The sequence below is a fragment of the Eumetopias jubatus genome, unplaced genomic scaffold (genome assembly GCF_037043125.1).
Source record: "Eumetopias jubatus isolate StellerSeaLion01/CBP00866 unplaced genomic scaffold, mEumJub1_p1.0 scaffold_2, whole genome shotgun sequence".
NCBI classification, from domain to species: domain Eukaryota; kingdom Metazoa; phylum Chordata; class Mammalia; order Carnivora; family Otariidae; genus Eumetopias; species Eumetopias jubatus.
This window is the reverse complement of record NW_028274808.1, coordinates 84,587,866-84,610,898: the sequence shown is the minus strand read 5'-3', so window position 1 is coordinate 84,610,898 and position 23,033 is coordinate 84,587,866. Positions and strand designations below refer to the sequence as shown.

Below are 23,033 nucleotides of genomic sequence, written 5' to 3'. Positions count from 1 at the left end.
GCAAAACCGAGTTACCCTCCCCTTCTTGGATAAGGACCCTCGTCTTCCTAGGGAGAGGAACTTGCAGAAATGGTTACTGCTGAGCAATCAGGCCTGGGTCTATATTCTCAGTTCCAACCCTGGACAAGCCACTCATCTCTTAGAAAAGCGGTCTTAGTAACTTGGAAGAGATGCGGGAGACTTTAATTGCAATAAAACCCTTATCCAAGGTGGATTTAAATGAAAATCCGGTTTTTTTCCAACTGAGATTGCATTTTGCGAACGGATACAATTCATTTTAATTTATGTAATGCCGTGCATTTAAGATTTTGATAGCTTCAACGTAGCCATAAGCAAGGTTATTCTCAAACGATGCGTATAACAGATTCTTAAACAGGGTGAGTCAGAAGTTTCAAAACTGGAAGTAAAGTGGTTGTCGCTAGCTGTTTTTCCATTATGTTTTTTAAAGCTACTTTCTAATGTTATGACACGGGTGATGACATCTACTTGTAACTGGTAGGCATCCTCCTCTTCTCGGTGTACCTAACGAGGTTTTACTGACTTGACTGAATGAACAGATTAGATCTGGATGGTTGTGGCATCCTGCAGTGGGATGGCTGTGAGGGGGACTGTTCTACTGAAAGCAGCAAGGTGCAATATAGGTTCAGTTTTTAAACTCCTCTTGTTTTATTGAAAAGCAGTGTGGTGGGCAAGGTAGACAGAGGAAGGTGGTACAAAGAAAAGAACATAAAGAGATGTAAAGGAAGGGACTGAAGAAAAAAAAGCAACAGGCTTCTTAGATTTAAAAAGTGATGAAGAATTTAAAATTTGATGTAATCAAGTTAAGAAGTCTCAGAAAGTTCTAAAGGTTTGTTATGATTGTGTTTAAAGTCACATTCTTCCATCTCTCCCTGTGTTTTCTCCTCTCAAAGTTTTAGTCATACTCAGAATGGCCTTTCCTGCAGTATCATCTGCTCTGTGACAGAGTGACACAGAGGAGTTAGGTTGGTCACTGGTCCTGAAGCTCTAGTAGGCAGTGTTCCCATACTTTGTTTTTTAACTTCTTATTAATCTATTAATGTATATATTGTTTTTTATTAAGTAAGCTCTATACCCAATGTGGGGCTCGAAGTCAGTTTCCAGAGATCAAGAGTCACATGCTCTACTGACCGAACCAGCCAGGCGCCCCTTCCCATACTTTGGATTCACTATTCTCTGACAGTCTGGAGTGGGAACTCCAGAACCTGGTTTGAAGTTGTAGTCCTGAAAATCCAGATTTTGGTGGGCTTAAAGAAAATGATTTGATGCTTTTGTTTTCACCCATGAGATTCAGATATAAATGTCAGCAGCTCTATTGCAAGACATACTAGTTGTTAATGAAATACATGTTTTATCAACTTCTTTGATTCTAGTTTGAAGGAAGGAGAAAATCAGTGGTTTAAAGTTGTTTGAAACAGAGTTTGGTAATTGAAGGATTTTAAATCCCAGGAGGTTCTCCATCTCAGGTTTGCTGGCTCTGAATAGATTTCAGGAAGGCTATGATTGAAGCCCTGAAATGTTATGGATAAGTGGATTTTTCTTAGGAAAATATCCACAACTCTAATTAGGTTTTTAAGTGGGTCTTGAACCCCAAATAGTTTTAAAAACATCTTAAACTTAGAAAACTGTCCTTTTCTTCATTTATCTCTTAGAGTTTACTGTTAAGTTTGCTCACTAGGTAGCTGTTCTTTAGAAGGTTAGTTAATGATAATACAGAGAGTTCTGTCTTTCTGCCAGCAACTTGAATTATGGGAAATAATATGAATTATAGCTAATACTTGTTGAGTTCTTATTATGTACTGGACGTTGTTCCAAGTATGTTTTTAAAAATCATCATAATAAAGTTATGTGGTGGTAGGGACTGTATTATACTGCTGAGAAAATTGAAGCATAGGGTAATAAATAACTTTTCCAAAGTTACAGAACTAGTAAAGTGCTAGAACTGAGGATTTGAACCCAGACAGATTTAAGATCACGGGTATTTATGAAGAATGATATTTCCATATAAGTATTTCCCACAATTTGGCAGTGACAACTAACCACGACTTCATTTTGACGGACGCAGTGTTATAATGATAGAATGTTGGTTTTCAAGTAATACTGCTTATATAGTATTTGCATGATTGACATCAATCATTAATTATATATTTCAAGATTAGCTTTATGATCAACTAATATTCACATGAGTGTCCATATGTGTTTGATTCCTTGGAGAAACTTCTTTCATGGTTCTTGAATGAAAACATTAATTTGCATCAGTTTTTGCTGATAGAGCTTGGCATAGGTACATGTGGATTGATCTATATGCTGAATTTATCCATCTCCCTGTCCATTCATCCATCCAAGTGGAAAGCTGGGGTTCATGGAGAGATCAGAACAGAAGCCTTTCCCATTATATCACAACTGAGGTGGTGTAGTCAACTATTTGAGAAGCTTTTTCAAAGGCTTTATGGTATGAGGGTTGGCAAGAGGCCAGCTGCTTTCCTTAGTTCAATACTAGCTCTTTGATTTACTTACACAGTGATTGCAGATTACTGCATGAGGCTATTGAGATTGAATAATGCTTAAGTGCTTGCTGCTATCCTATTTGGATGGATTGAGTGGAAAAATTCCATAGGGAAGTTGGAAGAACCTTTGTTGTTTTAGCTAGTCCTGCAGTATATTCACTATTAGCTATTTAATGGTGAATTTTACTTATTATTATTATTATTATTTAAAGATTTTATTTATTTTTCAACAGAGAGAGAGACAGCGAGAAAAGGAACACAAGCAGGGGGAGTGGGAGAGGGAGAAGTAGTATTCCCGTGGAGCAGGGAGCCTGACGTGGGGCTCGATCCCAGGACCCTGGGATCCTGCCTGACCCAAGCAGAAGGCAGACGCTTAACAACTGAGCCACCCAGGCGCCCTTTACTAATTATTATTATATATTTATTATTTATTATTTTGCTTTTTTTTTTTTTCAAGTTCCTCAGTACTGGAATCAGATGTAGGAAATAAGAAGCTCTTTGGTCTCATTTCAGTTCAGCAGTGTTATTCGTACTCGTTTTATATCTGGAGGCAGGGTATATGTATACATATATTTTTCACTGTTTTATTCCACTGTGACTCTAGTAGTGTCTTGCAGGTCATTTTTTGAAAGGACCAAAATATACATATATACATATATGTATATGCATATATATGTGTGTGTGTGTACAAAATGTATATTTTGTATATAGACCATATAAAAACGGATAAAAAAAGTCTGAATGTGTATTCGCTCATCATGTTCTAGTAATACATAGTTGCTTCTTCTCCTGATGCTAAAGTTTCTCCAAGTGCTAACAGACTGCAGAGGGGATCAGAAAAGTGACAGAAAGTATTTTGTTAAATAAAGGAATTGAAACTGAAAATGATCCTACAAGAAGAAAATATGTTGGTTGTAAAGTTGTGGGGGCGGGGGAGCTGTACTTATCACAGTGACACAGGAAAGAAGCCCTGTGATACATTCAATAATCCCTTGTATCATTTCGTTCTCACTGGGCATTTTGCTTATATGCCTGCTAATAGAAATTCAAGAAATGAAATACCCCTTGGGCACTGTTAGCGCTGACCTACAAAATACTCAGTTATTCTTTAATTCAACATTTTATAGTTAGAAAGTTTACAATGTTTTCCAACTTCCGTGTTTTTCTTACTCCTCTGCAACAAAAAGTATATACATTTAAATTTAATTTTTAAAATAATTTTGTTAAAATTATCCTTTATGTTATTTTAAATATTAGTACACAGGTAACCAAAGTAATTCATTAACTTTTGACAAGTAATTATGAGGCATAAAACTAAACTCTACTGGAAATGTGTATCATAAATGTAGGTATGGGTAGTGTTGATATCAACGCTTTCCTGAAAGAAGTTTCTCTCATATCAGTTTTTCAAATTGCCCCTTTATTTGGCACCCTGGGGAGGCAAGGCATATGGTGGGATTCTGAATGGGAGAGAGATGTGCCTTCCTTTGGTAAAATGGTTGAAGGGTAATTATGAAAGGGGAAGTGGGAAAGGAGAACTTGCCAGAAAATGCTTGCTGTTGGCACATTTCAGGCATATCACTTATAAAAAAGGGTTCCTATGGAAATATTGGATCTGGAAGTTGGTTCCTTTAGAACTCTCTATATCCATACAGCCCTTGGAACGCTGTGGGGTTCCCCAGGGGTGCCTGTTGTTTACTTTGAAGATCTCTGATCTGGTTCAGCCTGTCGCCCGCCCTCCTAAGGTTGGTTTGTAGATTGCGAGGGCTCATTTTGCTTAAAACAGAGACTGTGTGTGTGTGTGTGTGTGTGTGTGTGTGTGTGTGTGTAGGGGAGGGAGGGGTAGAGAGCGGGAGTGGGGGGGAATAGCTTCCAGCCAGGCTTGGGGGCTTGGATAGCCTTCCCAGCCTGGGCTCCTCTTCCATGCTAGTTCCAGTCACACTTCTCTGTGCTCTAGACACACTTGCTATTCCTGCTCACTTCTCGTCATCCTTCCTGTGCCCTGCTGAAAGCATTCGACCTCCATAACTGTTGCTGCCCCTTTATACTGCCCAGGTGGAATTATTTTTTCCCTTATATGAATTTATTTGTTGCTGTGATAACTTTTGTCTCTGTAAGTTCATCTTATTATGTGTGTCTCTACAGTCACATTTTGAATATCGACAGTGTGAGCCCAGCCCAGGGTTGGTCACATGGTTGATTTGTATTGACTTTGATGAGAGTCAGGACGTTCAACAGTTTGACAACTAAGCAGAGGAATGTAAACAGGTAGAAAACAATAGAGCAAAAACAATGATGGACTATTATCATAAAAACAGTATTTGGGGGAAATCAGTCTGGGGTAGGATTTATTGAAGAAAAAACAAGTTGGAGATAAGGAACCCAGCCAGAAATCCATTGCAGTCCTTCAGCCGTGCAGTCTCATTCTTGTTTTCTGCTCAAGGACAGAGCCTCTAGTAATTCATTCTTTCTATCATCAATTTTTGTCTCTCTGTAATGGGTCTTTCCCATCACTATAATTTCTCCCATAAACAACAACAAAAACAACAAATGGCTGTCTTTGGCCTCAGGTTTCTCTCCAGTCACCACCTGGTTTTTCGGTCCCCATTTTCAATTCTACTTTCTGTCACCAAGTTCTCTCTTCTCACTGTCTCTTGAACCAGGCAGGTTGTCATCCCCACTACTCCACTAAAACTGTCCTTGTCAGAGATACCAAGACCCGCCATGTTGGATCCCATGGTAAGGGCTTGATTCTCTTCCGGTGCACTCTTTCAGCAGAGTTTTGTTTCAGAGTTTTTCATTTGGCTTCCAGGCAGTCCCCCCTCTCCTGCTTGTCTTTCTGCCTCACCATCACCCGTTTCAGTCTCTTGCGTTTCCCTAACCTCTAAACAGAGGAGTCAACGGGCTCAGTCTCTAGGTCCTTTCTCTGCGTAACTCACTCCCTTGGTGATCTTATCCAGCCTCGTGGTTGTTAATGCCTTCCTAGAGTGGTGATTTCTATATCGGGTCATGACCTCCCCCTGAACTCCAGACTTGTATATACAGCAGTTTAGTTAGTATTCCTGAGGAGATGTCTAGGACTCACTGGATTCCTGGCTTAACCCCCAAACTGCTTCTTCCACTGTCTCCCTCCTCTTACTTGGTGGCAGTTCCATTCTTTGAGTTGCGTAACCACTTAGTCCATCTCAGAGGTGTCCTTACTTCTCTTTTTTCCACCCCCCACATTTTAATCTGCCACCAGGTCGTTTAGCTGTCCCTTCAGAGTATATCCCACATCTGACTTCTCGCCAGCTTCACTGCTGCCACCTGGATCCAAGCCGCTCTTGTCATGCCTCAAGGTATTACGGCAAGATTGGTCTCCCTGCTGCTCTACTTGCCCTTCCCCCCAGTCTGTTCTCAATGGGACGCAGCAGCCAGAAAGCTTCTGTTTATTTGCCCTGCCTACATTAAACAAACAAACAAACGCACAAAACAAACAAGCGAACCCTCAAAACAAACAAACAAACTCCCAGAAACCACTGGCTTAACAAATAGTCATTTGTTACTTGTCATGATTCTGCAGTCTGGGCTACATTCAGCTCCTTAGCTCTTACTAGGCCCCTGGGGAGGAAACATTCGGGAAGGTTTCGTCATTCCTACATCTGGCACCTCATTTGGGCTGGCTGGAAAGTTAAAGGCCCCCTCCTTTGAGTCTTTCTTTCTTTTCCATAAGAACTAGCTCTTGTCAGCAGCTGAGTAAGCCACTTCCTGCTCTGAGTTTGGGATCTAGGGACCTTTTGTGTCCTTCCTTTCGTTTACCTGGTGGTGAGTTTTTTTTGTGTTTTTTTTTTTAAGTACAATTTCTTTTAAATCATGAAGGCTTCCTATAAATTTTATTGAGGTTCACTCCATTAGAGAAAGATGTACCCATAAGACTTTCATGACACACCCCTCTTTACTTTGGCTGTAAGTCAGAACGCTATAGGAGAAACCCATTCAGAATGTTGTGGGAGAAACCCTTAAGGTTTTATGAAGCATTTTTGTCCTGCTGACTGGTTCTATGAGGCACTACCTTCATCTGAGGTCTTAATGAGGCATCTTCCAGCCACGCAGTTGATTTGATCTTTAACCTGAGAACACATTGTGCTAATAGAACTTGGATTTGAACTTTGTCCTAGGACTGCTTCTTTCTTTGAGAATCTTCTGCTGTCTGGAGAGGAAAGAATGACAAAAAATTTTCTTTTCTAAGCTGGCAAATCCTGGGTTGAACAATTTTCTCTAAATCCCACTTGAACACTTTAGTTCATCTTTCTCTTCCTGTAATTAATCTTGGGCAGCTAAATGGAGCCAGTTATCATACACAGAAATCTTCTTAGTCAGGTCCACAAGTTCATTAGATATATTTTCTTTCTTCTGTATTATTGCAGTTTTGCCAGGCATTTGGCCACAATGTAACGTGTTGCCCTCTCTCCAGCTGCCAGTAAGAAGTTCATCATTGCCTTTCTAACTTTTACTAGAAAGAGTAGCTTTGCTGCTCTTCAGGTGTCTACCCACCACCTGGTCTCATTAACAGTTTTAGTATCAGTTTTTAATTGCTATGTGATAAACTCCTCCAAAATTTCATGGTGTGAAACAAGAACCATTTTATTTGTTCAAGGTTTGGAGGTTAGAAATTTGGACAGGACACGGTGGCAATGACTTGTCTCCCTTCCACAGTGTCTGTGGTCTCAGCTGACTCCAGTTGTCCAAGGACTGTTTGAGGCTCAAGACATTGGGTCAGGCTGCTGGTGGGTTCTCTCATTCTATTCCACTTGGCCTTTCCAAATGGCTAGATTGGGCTTTCTCATAGCCCGATGGTCTCAGGGTTGTCAGACTTCTTATATAGTATTCAGCTTCCATAAAAGAGGAAGTGGGAGCTGCAAACCCTTTTAAGGCCTGGGTATAGAATTCCCAGACTTTACATTTGTTTCATTCTATTGGGAATAGCAAGTTAGAAGGCCATCTCAGATTCAGTGGGAGAGGACGTAGACTCTACCTCTCGCTAGGTAGTTTGTCATCCTTGTTCAGCGAGGGATAGTGCCGATGATGTCAGCCATCTTTGGAGATGATCAGTCACACACTGTGATCCTGTTAAAACATTAATTAGGTCATGCTCCTCCTCTATTCAAAACCCTCCTTAGCCTTTTCACCTCACTTCTATAAAAGCCAAATTCCATTGCAAAGGTCAGTAAGGCCCTAAGTGGTTTTTATCTCTATCTTACCAACTATTCTTCCACTATTTCAGTCACACTGACAGCCTTTCTCCTCATCACACATACGGCTCTGTTTTTATCTAAGAGTCTTCGAACTTGCTGTTCCCCTACTTAGACTGCTCTTCTCTCAGGTATAGCCTACTCCCTTGCCTCACTGGCTTGGTTCAATATCCCATTTGTGGTGAGGTTTTCCCTAACTCATGTACTTCCTGTTGCACTCCCATCAGCACTGTGTTTAAACTCTTCTCCATACACCCGTAACTATCTGAAATACTACTAGGTTTATAACTACTGCGTTTATAATACTGTCCAAAACTCTTAGGGTCAGATATGTTTAGAGTTCAGATTTTTTTCAGTTTTTGGAAAGGTAATAGTTACCGACTGAATTGTGTGTCCCTTCCTACCCTACCCTAGCCCCCATGCAAGAGAGGCTTACTCTTTTAGAAACTTTCAAATATGCAATACAGTATTAACTATAGTCACCATGCTGCACATTACATCCCATGGCTTATTTATTTTATAACTAGAAGTTTGTACCTTTCAACTTCTTTTACCCATTTCACCCATTCCTCAACCCCCTGCCTCTGGCAACCACCCATCTATTTTCTGTATCTATGAGTTCATTTTTTTTTTAATATACCAGTCTTTAAAGAGTCACTTCCTCTGTGAAGTTCTCCAGCTAAAGCCCCAACTTTACCTCCTCTCAAGCCCCGTGGAAATACTGACTACATTTCTCCTTTGTTTTTGTCCCCTCCCGATGGATACATCTCTAATAGTTTTGGCAGTATTTTATTATATTGACTTGTTTTCAGATTGACTTTCCTCTTGAGTAAATGACGAAAGTGGTACCAAGAATGACAAGAATTGTGATGATAGAGTTGGAAGGGCTGGAGTTTGGGAAACACCGCATCCTTGTGTGCCTAGCACCTTGCCTGGCACATAATAGATCTTTAATAATGTTATTTTTGTTGTCCATAATCTATCACATATTGCTGAGGGGCCAAGTGATAAAAGGTTTTGAGAAAAAGAGTGTGACTAGATTTGACCAGAAATAAATCATCAATGATCATATAGCTGTTGGAAAACCATTCCCAGCATTGGAAAACCAATACCAGCATATTGTCAGGGTCAGGAAGGGAAATAGAATTTCCTGAGGATCTAATTTGGGCCAGACTACTGATAGAATCCTTACATTCATTTTTAGGATGATGCATATGAGCTTTTTAGATCAGCATGAGCCTATTAGAACTAAAAAAAAAAAGAGGGGGTGCTGTTTAATATTTTGTGCCAGTTTTTATTGAGGGGATAATTTTATAAATTGCAAAGTAAATCCTTCAATAAATGAAAGGAAATAGAAACAAGATACACCCTATTCTCTAAATTTTTTAATAGAAATTTTTTCATTTTCTTAATTCTATTTGCCAATTATTTTGAAAAAAAAATTTCAAAATACAAAAAAATGAAAAAAATTTTTGTAAAAATGTAGTACTGTTAATATTTAATTTATTTAGTGCTCCTTCTCCTGAGAATCCAAGGAAACAAATACATAGTCATAACAACTTTATTATGTCACTTTAAAATTTGCAGTAACCCCAGATGTCAGATTTTTAAGAATCTGTATTTTATATCATTAGACTTTACCCCTGGACTCTTCTCATTGTTTTGTGAAGGACTTCTAAAACTTCAGACCTGTGGTTTTATGATGGCTGATTTAGATTTGATATTGAGGTAGCTCTCTTCTAAACCTTGACCTTTCTTAATTAAAGAGACATTACGTTTGGCCTCTGCAGTTTATAAAGTATTGGCTCCCAGGCTATGGTTTTGAATCAAGTAGGCTTACAATGGACCAGAAACCTTCCTAAAAATAGCAAATATTTATTGAGCACTTTTTCAGTGCATGGCTCTTTGCCAAGTGGTCTTAGGGATAAAAAACTGAACCAAATATAATTCCTTTCAGCAGCTTGGTATTCTACTGGAGCAATTAATATTGGTATCTGGAGAGCTGAGTCATCCAGTATACTTATACTGAACAGCTGTCCATTCTCTAAACATGCTATGCTTTCTGTCATTGCAAAGCATGTGGACATGCACGTCCCTCCTCAGGAATGCATTATTGCATCCAACATTTTTTCCTGTACCCTTTCTTCTGACTCACACACCTGGTCCAGAGGTTTCAGTTTCATATTGTTTCTCGGGCAGATTTTCCTAAACTTCCAAGATTGGATTAGGTATGCCTTGTTCCTTTTTTTTTTTTTTTGAATTCAATTAATTAACAGATAGTGTATTGTTAGTTTCAGAGGTAGAGTTCAGTGATTCATCAGTTGCATATTAATACCCAGTGCTGATTACATCATGTGCCCTCCCGTATCGCTTGTTCTTAACTTTATTTAGTAAATATTTCAATAGTTAGCATTTATTGTTGGCCATGTGCCAAGCATTTCAACTTGTGGAATCCTCGTAAACTCCTTGAGGTGCTTTTCTCACTGCTTTTCAGGTGACTCAGAAGCACCAAGACCTTGTGCCCAGGGTCCACAGCTAAGTCTCTCTCTAAAGCCTGTATGCTTCAACTAGCACGTGCTATTTTTATTGGAAAAATTAAGAAGCGGCATAAAGATTAAAAGGGAGGAGGTAGAACTATTATTTATAAGTAAAAGCCATAAAAATTAACAATCTATGAAAACTAATAAACAAGCTCAGCAAGACAGAGTAACAAAAACTCAGTAGCAGTTTTTAATACTAAATAAAATATCAGCTAACGTAAAAATAAAATGCATGGCACAACTGCCCCCACCAGGAAGACATTTATCATAATCAAATGGGATTTACTTGAGGATTGTATGGATAGTCCAATATTAGAAAATCTATCAATATAATGCTAATGGATGAATACAGGAGAAGTTATTATCAAGCATTTGGATAAGAGCTTCATAAGATTAAATAGGATCTTCCAAATAAGTGAATGAATGAATGATATCTGGTAAATAATCTCTAGTAAATGTCATTCTTCAATAATTTTATTTATTCGATAGAGAGAACTCGAGTGAGAGAGTGAGAGAGAGCCTGAGCAGGGGAGAGGGGCAGAGGGAGAAGCAGATTTCCCACTGAGCAGGGAGCCCAGTGTGGGGCCGGATCCCAGGACCCTGGGATCATGATCTGAGCTGAAGGCAGATGCTTAACCGAGTGAGCCACCCAGCCGCCCCTAGTAAATGTCATTCTTAATAAAGAAATTTAAAAAGCATTTCCTTCAGTTTTGGAGAATGATGAGGATGTCAGTATCCACACAACTATTTAACAGAGTACTGAAAACAAAGATAATAGCCACTCATTTTTCCTGAGTACTTACTATGTCCCAAGCAGTATTCTAAGTGCTTCGTAAGTTTTGCTTATTTAAACGACCAGAAACGTTACATTCTTTACTTATCTTTGCTTCCTATATCTTTTTGCTTTCTCCAAAAATTACTTCAAACAGGCCATAAAGGGTGAATTTTTCTGACGTCTTGTGTGCCTGTGAATATATTAATTTTGCCTTCACATGTAAATAACGATTTACCCAGATATTTAATTCTAGGTACAAAGTTATTTTTTCTTCAACATTGTGGGGACTCTGCTCCATTACCTTGCATCTGTTGTTCCTTTCAAGATGTCTGACATCATCTGACCTTTGTCTGCTTTCACTCTGATGAATATGGTTGAAGTTTCTCTTTGGCTTGAATTCTTTTTAACATTCCAGTATAGTTAACATACAGGGTTATGAGTTTCAGGTGTACAATACAGTGATTCAGCAGTTCTATGCAATACTCAGTGCTCATCATGGTAAGTGTACATTTAATCCCCTTCTCCTATTTGACCCATCTGTTTATTCTCTATAGTTAAGAGTCTGTTTTTTTTTGTTTCTCTTCTTTCTTGTTCATTTCTTTTTGTTTCTTAAGTTCCACGTATGCGTGAGATCATACGGTATTTGTCTTTCTCTGACTGACATATTTCACTTAGCATCATACTCTCTAGCTCCCTCCATGTTGTTGCAAATGGCAAGATTTCATTCATTTTTATGGCTGAGTAATATTCTATTGTGTACATGTATATCTATATATATCTATTTGTATATCTATCACATCTTCTTTATCCAATCATCTATCAGTGGACACTGGGTTGCTTCCATAATTTGGTTATTGTAAATAATTGTTGCAGTAAACATTAAAGGTGCATCTGTCTTTTCAAACTAGTATTTTCATATTGGAATTACTGGATCCTATGGTAATTCTAGTTTTAATTTTTTGAAGAACCTCCATACTGTTTTCCACCGTGGCTGCACCTGTTTACATTCCCACCAGCAGTGCAAGAGGTTTCCTTTTTCTCCACATCCTTGCCAACACTTGTTCTTTCTTGTGTTTCTGATTTTAGCCATTTGGACAGGTGTGAGGTGATAACTCACTGTGATTTTGATTTGCACTTCCCTGATGATCAGTGACGTTGAGTATCTGTTCATGTGTCTGTTGGCCATTTGTATGTCTTCTTTGGAGAGCTTGAATCTTTCCGGATGCCACTAAAATATGCCTGGCTGTGAGTGGGATGTGTTTTTAATTTCTTTTCTTTGGTACTTTTATCTTCTTTATTTTGAGGTCTTATGTTTAGAATTTTGGAAAAATCTTGGTTATTATCTTTTCATTTATTACCTTATTTTTTTCAGACTGCAAGTAGACAGAGTTGCAATTCCTACTCTCATCTTCTATCTACACTTCCTTTATTTTTCCCCAACTAATTGTTAGTTCCTAATGCCTTGCAGGATACTGCCTGATCTAACAGTCTGGTCCATTCTGCCACTCTCCAGCAGTATTCATTCTGACATTCAGGCTATCTACTTAAATCTTTACTTTTATCACTTGTGGGTTTTTTTTTTTTTTTTGTAATATTTACTATACCCAGTTATTTCCTCATATTTTTTGTTCCTGATTCAGATTTCCAAAATCCTTCTTATGTTCTGCCAAGTATTTTTTAGTTTTTTAAATTCTTGTTTTATCTGTTCCATTTGGCTTTTCCCGTCTGGTCTACATTTTTTTTTTTTTTTTTTCAGTTTTGCCTCTCTCTTATAGAGACCCCACTACATATTCTTCTCTATAAACTTCTCTTTCTTAAGTTGAGGTCATCATTGGCTAGCATTATCAGCCAAGAGACAAAACCCTTGACTCTAGCTTATGTCCTCCAACTGTGTGGGTGTGGGGTCCCCTTCAGGTTGAAGAGCCTATACTGTTGAACAACTGCCTGACTCTCTCACAAGTCTAATACCTTGTTCAAGGATCTTTCCCAGTCCCTTGTTCTAGGTACTCCTTCTGTCTTGCACCAGTGATGAGAAGAACAATTAGTTGGATCCAGGGTATGGGCTTATGCAATCATGTTGCCGATTTTCCAGGTTCTGAAAGCCCCGCAATCCAGGCCCAATCAGAAAGTGCCTGTCAAGGTTAACACGTGCAGTAAAACAAGTATCTCCTAACCCTACTTTTCAGGGAAAATACGGGAGGAAACAAGGTACAGCAACTAGAACCTTCCTCCTCTTCTCATCCTCTACTTCTGGTCCTAGGTTGTCCAACTCTGGTCTACCGAAATGAGATACAATGTCCTCCTCTTTTCCAAGGGAGTTTTTACAGTTTTCGCATTAACTCGTGAGCATGGGCTGACATTCCACAAACCATCTTATTTCTCTGGAACCTATAGGGCAGATTTCCAAAGAAAAAGCTAGTTCTTACCGGTTCTTCATTTAATTTGGAACTGCCTGGGATTATTTTCCCTTCTCCCAAGTGATTCATCCAAGAAACAGTACATATGTAAGTATATGATGATATTTACCATTATTATCGTCAAGCCACATTGGACAAAGATCTCGAAGATCCCATTGTAAGAGCAAGAGGGTGTTGGCTTAGCCACAGGGTAAAGGAGATTATGGAATTTCTCTCTTCCCCGTCCCCCAAGGTAGAGAGGTGTCAATTGGGCTACAGTGGTTTAGGATGACACAGAGTTGTTATGGGTGGCCTGTTTTCTTTAGTTGTTCTGACCCAGAAAGTAGCTGTTTGGAAACAATTAGAGTAAATGGCATAATCACAGCATTTTGCTGATAGTGCCATTGCTGGGACAGGATAGTTAGATCTAAGGTATGAAATTAAAACAATTCAAATTCCACTAATACTGCCCTTTAGTTATGATCAATACATATCAGACTGTAAGCCCCAAGCATTTTATAACTCTTGATTTTTGGGATAAATAGACCTGTTTTGAAATTGAAACTAATATGGAGAGGGGGCATAGCACATGCCTTGTGCTTCCTGTTGACTGAATGAACTACTGGTTAAGACTTAAACCAGGAATCCAAGACGACACTTGGTAAACCCCAGTTTTACCTCTTTGTGTAAAACTGGACAATGCATTTAGTTTCTCTGCACTTTTTTTCTCTTCTGGAAAATTAAGATGATTAAAACCAAGGAATTCCCTCAGGTGTCAAATCTGACAGCACTGATGATTGATATAACGTGGATGGATTTGACCATATGCTGATAAGCTACCTGTGACCTTAAGAGACGTTCTCGGACACTGAGAAGGGCTTTGGACATCTCCCAGTCTAGTTTCTTTATTTTAAAGATAAAGAGGTTAAGAGACACAAAGTACCTTGCTAAGGTCACATAGGTTTCTAAAGACAGAACCAGGATCAGGGTTGGCTTCTCTAGGCTTTCAGTCGATTCTGTGCTTTTGGTAAGATTAGGGAGGCTCCCAGATTTTATCAAGGAGCCATCAGTCTCAATGTTGCATAAACCATAGTTTGGAAATTGCAACGTTTTTGTGATGAATAGTTTGTAAAGACGTCTGCATGGCATCTGATAAAAGAAGAGATAGTGAACAACACTGTTATTGTTTACACAAGTCCAAAGAGAGAAATTCTGTGTCTATAGAAATGAGTATCTGTGGTCCCAGCAAGTGGTAGCGGCACACTTCATGGTGGTTGCCTAGAGGGCTGTGTTCTGTTACTGAATGGAGATTCTTTTCTTTTTTTTTTTTTTAAGATTTTATTTATTTATTTTGACAGAGAGACAGAGAGAGGGAACACAAGTAGGGGGAGTGGGAGAGGGAGAAGCAGGCTTCCCACGGAGCAGGGAGCCCAATGCGGGGCTCGATCCCAGGACCCTGGGATCCTGACCTGAGCCGAAGGCAGATGCTTAACAACTGAGCCACCCAGATTATTTTCTATGCTGTTTTCTATCCCAGATGATATATTCTACAAGACCTTTTGGTTTCATTTGCTCCCATTCCATGTTTGTCACAAATCTTCTCATTAGTAATTTGGTCATTTAAGTTAATAGGACAGCCTCTATTTTGTAGGGATGGCTTTGGCGCAAAAACTGTCACTCTATCTTTCCACCAGGGGGGTGGGGGGACCTTCAAAAGAAATGTGACATTTTAGGCTACAAAAATCCAGCCATTTGGAGGTATTCTGTCAAATTCACCCAACAGAAATGGTCAGAATTTTAAACACTGTTAACAAATATGTAATCCCATAGAAGGAATGGGGCACACTACGTGTTCGGTGAGGTTTATATTACCCATTTTTCTTTGCACACAAGCTGAGGAGCATGGAAGAATTGATAAAAAGCAGAGAAAAATGGAAAGCAAAGGTTAGAAAGAATAAAGGAATGACAATATATTCATAGTGGTGGTTTTGGTGGCTCCTATTTAAATAAGAATATCTAGTGAGACTAGGGAAAGAGGAGATAAAGAACTAAAACATCTGATGCAATGTCCTAATCTGGGGGCAGGCACTCTGTTAGCTGTGTCCCAGGAAGTTGCACGCAGCCTTGGGTGGAGAGAAAAAAGCCAGCAGTGCTGTCAAAGATAGAGAAGTTCTGCATCCAGTCCGGGGAAAAAAGGCCGACAGCCACATGGACCACCCTAGAACTCAAGAGTCCAAGCACTCTGCCGATTGCAAGTAAATTTTATGAATAGAGACAGTCTGCCTCTTGGCAGTTTTTTTTTTTTCCAGAGATTTTATTTATTTTAGAGAGAGAGAGTGAGCGAGAAAGCACAAGTAGGCAGAAGGGCAGACAGTGGGAGAGGGAGAAGCAGACTCCCCACTGAGCAGGGCATCGATGAGGGACTCGATCCCAGGACCCTGGGATCATGACCTGAGAGACGCTTACCTGACTGAGCCACCCAAGCACCCAGCCTCTTCCCAGTTTTATAAGCACAATTGCTTTGCTATGGAGACTTGAGCAGTTTAGGTTACTCGTCAAGAAGGAGCCCAGCAAGTAATGCTTTAGAAACAAGACCTTTGGGACTACTACAGCAAATTTGTGGCCACTGTGTTGATTCAGAGCTTCGGTGTTCAGAATAAATCACTTGATGCCTCTCATAACAAGCTGGGTATTTGGAATGGGAAATACCAAAGGCCTAATCAGCCAGAAAAAATAAAACATTAGAGGAACGACAGCCAACTCTGGCAAGACTGTCTGGGGACAGGACGCTGTCTCAGCGTGTGTGGCCGAAAGTGCATCTGTGTTTAATATAAAAGATCTACTTTGCCTTAGACTTCTTTACTTTTACTTAAGAAGTGTTACTTCTGAGGACTGTGGTACTCTTACCTCTCTGCTTCTGTGAGGGATTGGTGAGAAGCCATAGAAATGTTAGAATGCAGTCATTTGCCAGCAGGAGATGTGCTATATAATTAAGCTGTCATTTTCCCTGATAGGTTTTTATCAGCAGATAATAAGAAGTGTGCGTCATTCTAAATTGTCATATGGCATTTCATGCTACAGCAGATAAGGTATGTCTTCTGTGGAAACACAGAGCAAGCACGTGGTGCCGTTAATATGGCCGTTATAAATCACAACTACACACTTTAATAGTTCAACAATTATCTATAGAGGCCGTACTGGAAAATTGGTTAGTAATAATTGGCTGATTTTTATGATGAGGAATAATTTTTATATAGGTCTTTTTATATAAATACCGAGGAATTCAAAAGAAGAACATTCATTTAAAACACACACATGAGCACTTTTTGATTTTTTTTTGGCTCATTTATCTTTAACTGCAAATGTTTGAAGGGTCAGAAAGTCACCGAAATAGCTTCCCATATATATTTTTCGAGTTTAAAGTTATATATATTTAACACTGCTGTTATATTATATGAAGATATACCACACGGTAACACTAAAGAGGCCAGAACTGGCTACTAGTGGATTCTGGTTTGTCTGGTTTTCTGTTGCTGGAAGCCACAAGTTAGCAAGGGAATGGCTTGGCTTCTGGGATAAAAGGAAAATATTTCTTGATTTTTGAAGGGCTGGCTAAAGCTATGAGTCTTCTCTTTTTCCTTTCCCTTGCTCTTGTTCCTTGGCCATTCTTCTCCACTTCTCTCTCTCCTCTCATCATGATTTATGTTCTTTGAAATTTAATTCACATTTACCAGCTATAAAAAGCTCACCTTGACTGACCCAGCTGCCTCTGCCCTTCAGTTTTGCTGGTACTAGACTTTGCTCTCTACATGGCAGAGTATGAGAGATGCCTTCTTTGTGAGAATTTTAAAATCGTATCCAACTAGACCATTGCAGTCCAAAGTATGAAAATGTTTGTTTCCAGGATTTGACCCAATAAAGAGCTCGCACCAGAATGCAAATTCACCACACCACTAGCACACATCTTTAGTTCACCCAACTTTTTTTTTTCACAAAGTCTTTTCTGAAGAAGGAATTCGTGTAAGCTTTATTCACTGTAGACTGGTACTTTAGTAACAGTGAACTAGACGGTAAGGATGTTAGTGGCCACTTTTTCTGTGGGACTTATGGGAGCGGGGGGAACAGCCTGATTGTGAGTGGTTCGTGGTGAGGTGTCACATTCACGGTGGTGACAATCACAGAGAGGTAACATCTTCGAGTGCTCACTGTGTGTCTGGGCCTGTTCTGTGTAGTTTTCATGAATGAACTCACTTGACCCTTACAATGACCCAGTGAGGAGAGGCACTGTCATTTCCCCCATTATACAGATGAAGAAACTGAGGTCCAGGGAGATTGATTAATCTCCTCTAAACCCTACTGTTAATAAGTGGCTAAGTTGGGATTCAATCCAGATAGGACCGAAACCAAAGTCTCTGCTATACCTGCATCAGTGCTGTCCAAAAGAAGTTTCTGCAGTGGTGAGAATGTTCTCCATCTGCTGTGTCCAATAAAGTAACCACAAACCATTTGTGGCTTTTGAACCCTCGAAACATGGCTAGCTCAACTGAAAAAATGAATTTTCATTAATTTACATTTATATTTAAATAGCCACATATGGCTAGTGGCTACTGTATTGGAGAGCATAGCTCCAGATACTTTTTAGATGACTATAGGCTAATAACAGGAAAACCAAACCAGGAAAATACATTAAAAGAATGTGCTATTCTTCCTCCATTTCTAGAGTTTCCCTGGGTCCTACATTAAAAATTTTTTTCGTTTATTATTAAAAAAGAAAGAAAGGAAAAGGGGCTACTTTAAATCTGTTGCTATATAGAAACAATAGGATTCAATTAAAAAACACGTTATTAACTGCCTCCTCTGGTTCGGGCATTCTGCTAGGCTTTGAGCATTACAAATAAATGAATAGGAAGACGTAGTTTCTGTCTTCAAGGAGCTCATAATCTAAGGAACTAAGAAAAATGTTATACATTTTTTCTCCAGGGTCTCTTCATATATAATTAGACAAAGTATTTAAGTATCTGTTATTTAATACTTTGTGGTGTTTTGCTTTTAATTTTTAATATTTTAATTTTTTTTTCAAAAGGTAATCTATTCCCATGGTTTAAAATTCAGAGGGGACCAAGTTGCTTTTAATTCCCTTTTATGGAAACAACGGCTGCTATCATTTCCTAGTTCATACCTTTATAAATATTTTGTGCATGCCCAAGGAAACATAAACATATGTTCAATCCTTTTTTTAAAAAACAAATATGCACTATTGAGTAACCTTGCTTCTTGCACTTAAAAGTATATATCTTGGATACTTTTTCATACTGGTTCTGAAAGACCTCATTTTTCCCTATGGATGCATAATATTCCATCCTATGGCTATATCGTAATTTGTTTAAGCAGTCCTCTGTGGAGATTTAAGTTATTTCCAATCTTTTGCTATTACAGGACATATATAGACATGAATAACGTTAGCAGTTATATTCTAATGTGAGCTAGAGTGAATTGCATTCATGTTTCCCAGAGCATATTGCACAAACAGTCTCAGAAGGTGTTCAAAATATAAAAAGAGCGTTCTCTGACTGACTTTCTGTAACTTCTGAGTATTCATTGGGGATTCATAGTGCACCTTGTTAAATTAAAAGAAATCCTGCAATAGTCTACGTCAGTGTAGGCCAAGTGTTTCCCAGTGTTCGATTTTCTCAAGTACTAGAATTGACTGTTTTTGTAGGTTGAGTTCCCTGGGAAGCAGACTGTGATCTAGAAATGCACATGCAGGAGGCGTACTGGGGCGTTGTTCTCCAGGACGACACCTGATGGAAGTAAGCCATGACAGAAGTAAGGTAGGCAGAGGGAGCAAGTGAAGAGGGATGCAGTTGGCAGCAGAGGCCTCGGCCCGTGGGTCCCATGGAGAGTGAATGCTCTGCAGCCCAGATGGAGCTTCAGGAATGTCCCAACTGCAGGGAAGGAGGCCAGGCCCCCACAGGGAGGTGTGATCTTGTGCTAGGCAGCTCCCTTCCACTGAGGGCGTTTCTGGGGAGAGACTCCGCTCTGAGCTGTCAGCTGGGGTCGGTGAGTGCCTCCGTGTTCACTAAAACTCTGAGTAGCACCTTCACATCTTAATGGATTGTGTATCAATTCCTTCGTAGCCTTGCTGTTTAGAGCAAGTCACTTGATTTTTTCATGACCCAATTTCTTTATGTTCTATGGATGCCCAGTTGGAAGTTCTTGGGAGTATCTAACATTCTTTGTTTCTAATTCCATGTAAATACATACGAATTAAACTCCAAGGGACGAGATAAGTTTTCCCAAATGTGTATTTGGCCACATAGCAGCCAATGACCTGGCTAGGTCAGCCCTAATCTTCTGGTGTTACTGCTGTGCATTCATGGAGAAGGCACAATTTAACAGTGTTTTTAAGAGGATGTCACTTAACCTGACAGATTCTTGGGGCAACATGGCAGGAAAGCTGAGTTAGAGTTTCTTTTGTTTTTTAAGTATCTTTGTTGCCTCTTCTTAGGTGTTTCCTGAAAGAGCTAGCCTGCAATCTCCCCAGGCCAGGAAACAGTAGTCCACGTTGCTAATAGGTGAAGGATTAGACTGTCCCGAGTCCAGCCTGCTTTAAACCACAGTCTTAGGTGCTCTTATTCATCCTCCCTTTTGAAGCTCAGGGGTAAACAGAGGAAGCCAACAAGCCATAGCCTTTTCTCAAGGGCATTCTATTTGAAAATCGGATGGGTCTGAGTGTCCATCCTGTGCCTTTTAGTGTGTCTGCTAATTCCATTCTCATGCCTCCTGCAGAATTCATCAGCTGTCCTGGCTGTCAAGGAAGCTTGTTTCCTGATCCGAGAGGGAGAAGGATCCAAGGAATGGTCCTATCTTAGGTGTGCCTGATAGAGTTGATGGAGCTTCATAGAGAGGATGGAAAAATACCCAAGAAAAATCTCAAAGAAGTTCTTAGGAGATAATGGAGGAGACGAGTGAACTGGGAAGTAAAACCAAGATTAAGGGGTTGGCTGTTATATAAATATGATGCACAGGTGGAGACAAAAAAGAAAAAACATGCTAAGATTGAGGGCTGTGTCCAAGACCAACTTTAAATGGAACATTTTTCTCCAAAACCTTAATCTTTTCCATCAACACAAAGCTTAATAAGAATTCTTGATATTCTTAATATTGTATAATAGTAATGCCTCAAGTGAGAGGTTATTTAAAAGGGGGATTTGAAAGGGAATAAACTAGAAAAGATATTGTTAGAGGATGGGAGAAAATGATGAAAATAGGAATTTGCCTTAAATCGATCCAAAACAAATTTATCTTTTCTGACCAGTCATTGACCCTTTCCTTTTCCTCCAAAACAGATGGTATATAAGATTCTTTATGCTAACTCTGAAATGTTTCTGGAACCACTCCCCTCATAATCCATTTGCAATGATTCATCTGCAAAGTGTCAGGTCCTATAGCATGCTGGTTACTTCCAATGATGTAACTGTGGAGTCCATTTAAGACCCCAGTCTCATCTTCATGTGTTCCTCCAGTTCAAGTTAGACCTGCGGGACCAGTAGGGGGAAGATGGTGTGGTTCACGTTTTCATAGCCTCCTTCTAGCCTCCTTCTGGTTTTTCCTGATGGAAGTGGAGACCGGGTGGGGACATAGGGCAAAAGGGCCAGATTAGCTTCTGATTGGAGGTCATTTTCTGTGGGTTGTTGCTTCTCTTCCTGGCTAATAGTAACTCACCATTGAGACCTTCTGTGGAGGAGGGTTCCGAAGTTGGGCATTTCTGTGGGACATGTGTGAGTTCTTCCTCACATGTAGAGTGGTCTCTATACTGGCCCTCTGTGTGTGATTAGTCTTAACCGCTTCCTACCCTCCCAGCTCCCTCCATTAGTGGGAGAGCCCACCAGGTCTGATTATCTGAGCCCCCTTGCAAAGAGGCCAGCTTTGATCCGTAGCTTTGCTGAATCAAACACTGGAAATAAAATCTGATGCTTTTCTCTATTATTTTTTTTCCCTTTGGTAAGGTAGGTTTAACAGCAAATCAGCAATCTCTTGAGCTGATATGATGTCTACCCAGGAGATGAGATGCCAGTCTGTATTGCTCAGCTCAGGGTCCCATAAGAAAATATCATACCTGGGCTTCTGGAGGAAGTCCAAGATCAAAGTGGCAGCTCTTCCCTTCTCTGGTGAGGACTCTTTCTGGCTTGCAGGTGGCTGTCTTCTTGCTGTGTCCTAACATGGTGTGGGGGAGTGGAGGGGATAAAGTCTCTGGTGTCTCTCCTTATAGGGACACTAATCCCATCATCAGGTCCCCACCCTTATGACCTCATTCAACCCTAATCACATCTCTAAAGCCTCATCTCCAGACACCATCACAATGGGATTAGGGCTGCAACATAAGAATTTTGGAGGAAACAATTCAGTCTATAGCACAGTCTCTTTTATGTGTAGTCCCATAGCATTTCTCATCATGCTCGTGGCTGGTGATTCTTTTTTTTTTTTTTTTAAGATTTTATTTATTTATTTGACAGAGAGATAGCACAAGTAGGCAGAGCGGCAGGCAGAGAGAGAGGGAGAAGTAGACTCCCGCTGAGCAGAGAGCCCGATGTGGGGCTCGATCCCAGGACCCTGGGATCATGACCCGAGCCGAAGGCAGACGCTTAACGACTGGCTGGTGATTCTAACCATTGCCTTTCTCTTCCTTCCTGGTATTTTAGTCTTCTGTATGTGGACTTGGGAAGGGTGCTTGGGGTGAAGTTGGTGGTTTGGAGGGAGTAAAAGTAGTAAGGGCTTGCCTACCTCTAAGTTAGCTCTGGAGCAGGTGTCTGGACCTAGCTGTAAAACTCTCTTTAGAATGTGGGGCAACTTAATGCTTCCTCTTCTTTTTTTTTTTTAAGATTATTTATTTATCTGACAGAGAGAGACAGCGAGAAAGGGAACACAAGCAGGGGGAGAGGGAGAGGAAGAAGCAGGCTTCCTGCCGAGCAGGGAGCCCGATGCGGGGCTCGATCCCAGGACCCTGGGATCATGACCTGAGCTGCAGGCAGACGCTTAACGACTGAGACACCCAGTCTCCCCCTTAATGCATCTTCATCCCCAACATGGAGCTCTATTCACCATTTCCAGGGCAAGAGTAAAGCCACATTCAAAATCCTCTTAAAATATCATTCCTCACCCACCTTCTTGAATTCTGAGCTCTGCAGGCAGCATTCACTTTGCTAGAGTAACACTGCTCATTCTTAAAGGCCAACTCAAATGCCACCTTCTCACTGAAGTCTTTCCCAATCCTTCATCTTCCTCATCTCTTTAGAATGAATTACCTCACTATGTTTTAACATGAGCCTTTTCTTATTTTTCTATTGAAATATGAAGTGCATTAGTTAGTTTGTATTCCACTCCCCCCCACCCCTTTGGCATGTTTCTTAAGGATCAAAACCAGTTACTAGGTTCTTATACACAATAAGTTTTGAATAAATATTTTAAATAATTCAGGAAGATTCCAGCATATAGGCATATATATTGAATGGCTAAGGGAGCACAAGCAGGGGGAATTGCAGAGGGAGAGGGAGAAGCAGACTCCC

At 40.0% G+C, this 23,033-nt stretch overlaps 1 protein-coding gene across 3 annotated transcripts in view; it reads left to right on the top strand.

The window, feature by feature from the left end:
- The window catches only part of IL15 (interleukin 15), a 76,710-nt gene that overhangs the window by 777 nt on the left and 52,900 nt on the right, over positions 1-23,033 (top strand). The gene's annotated exons all lie outside the window — the stretch shown is intronic.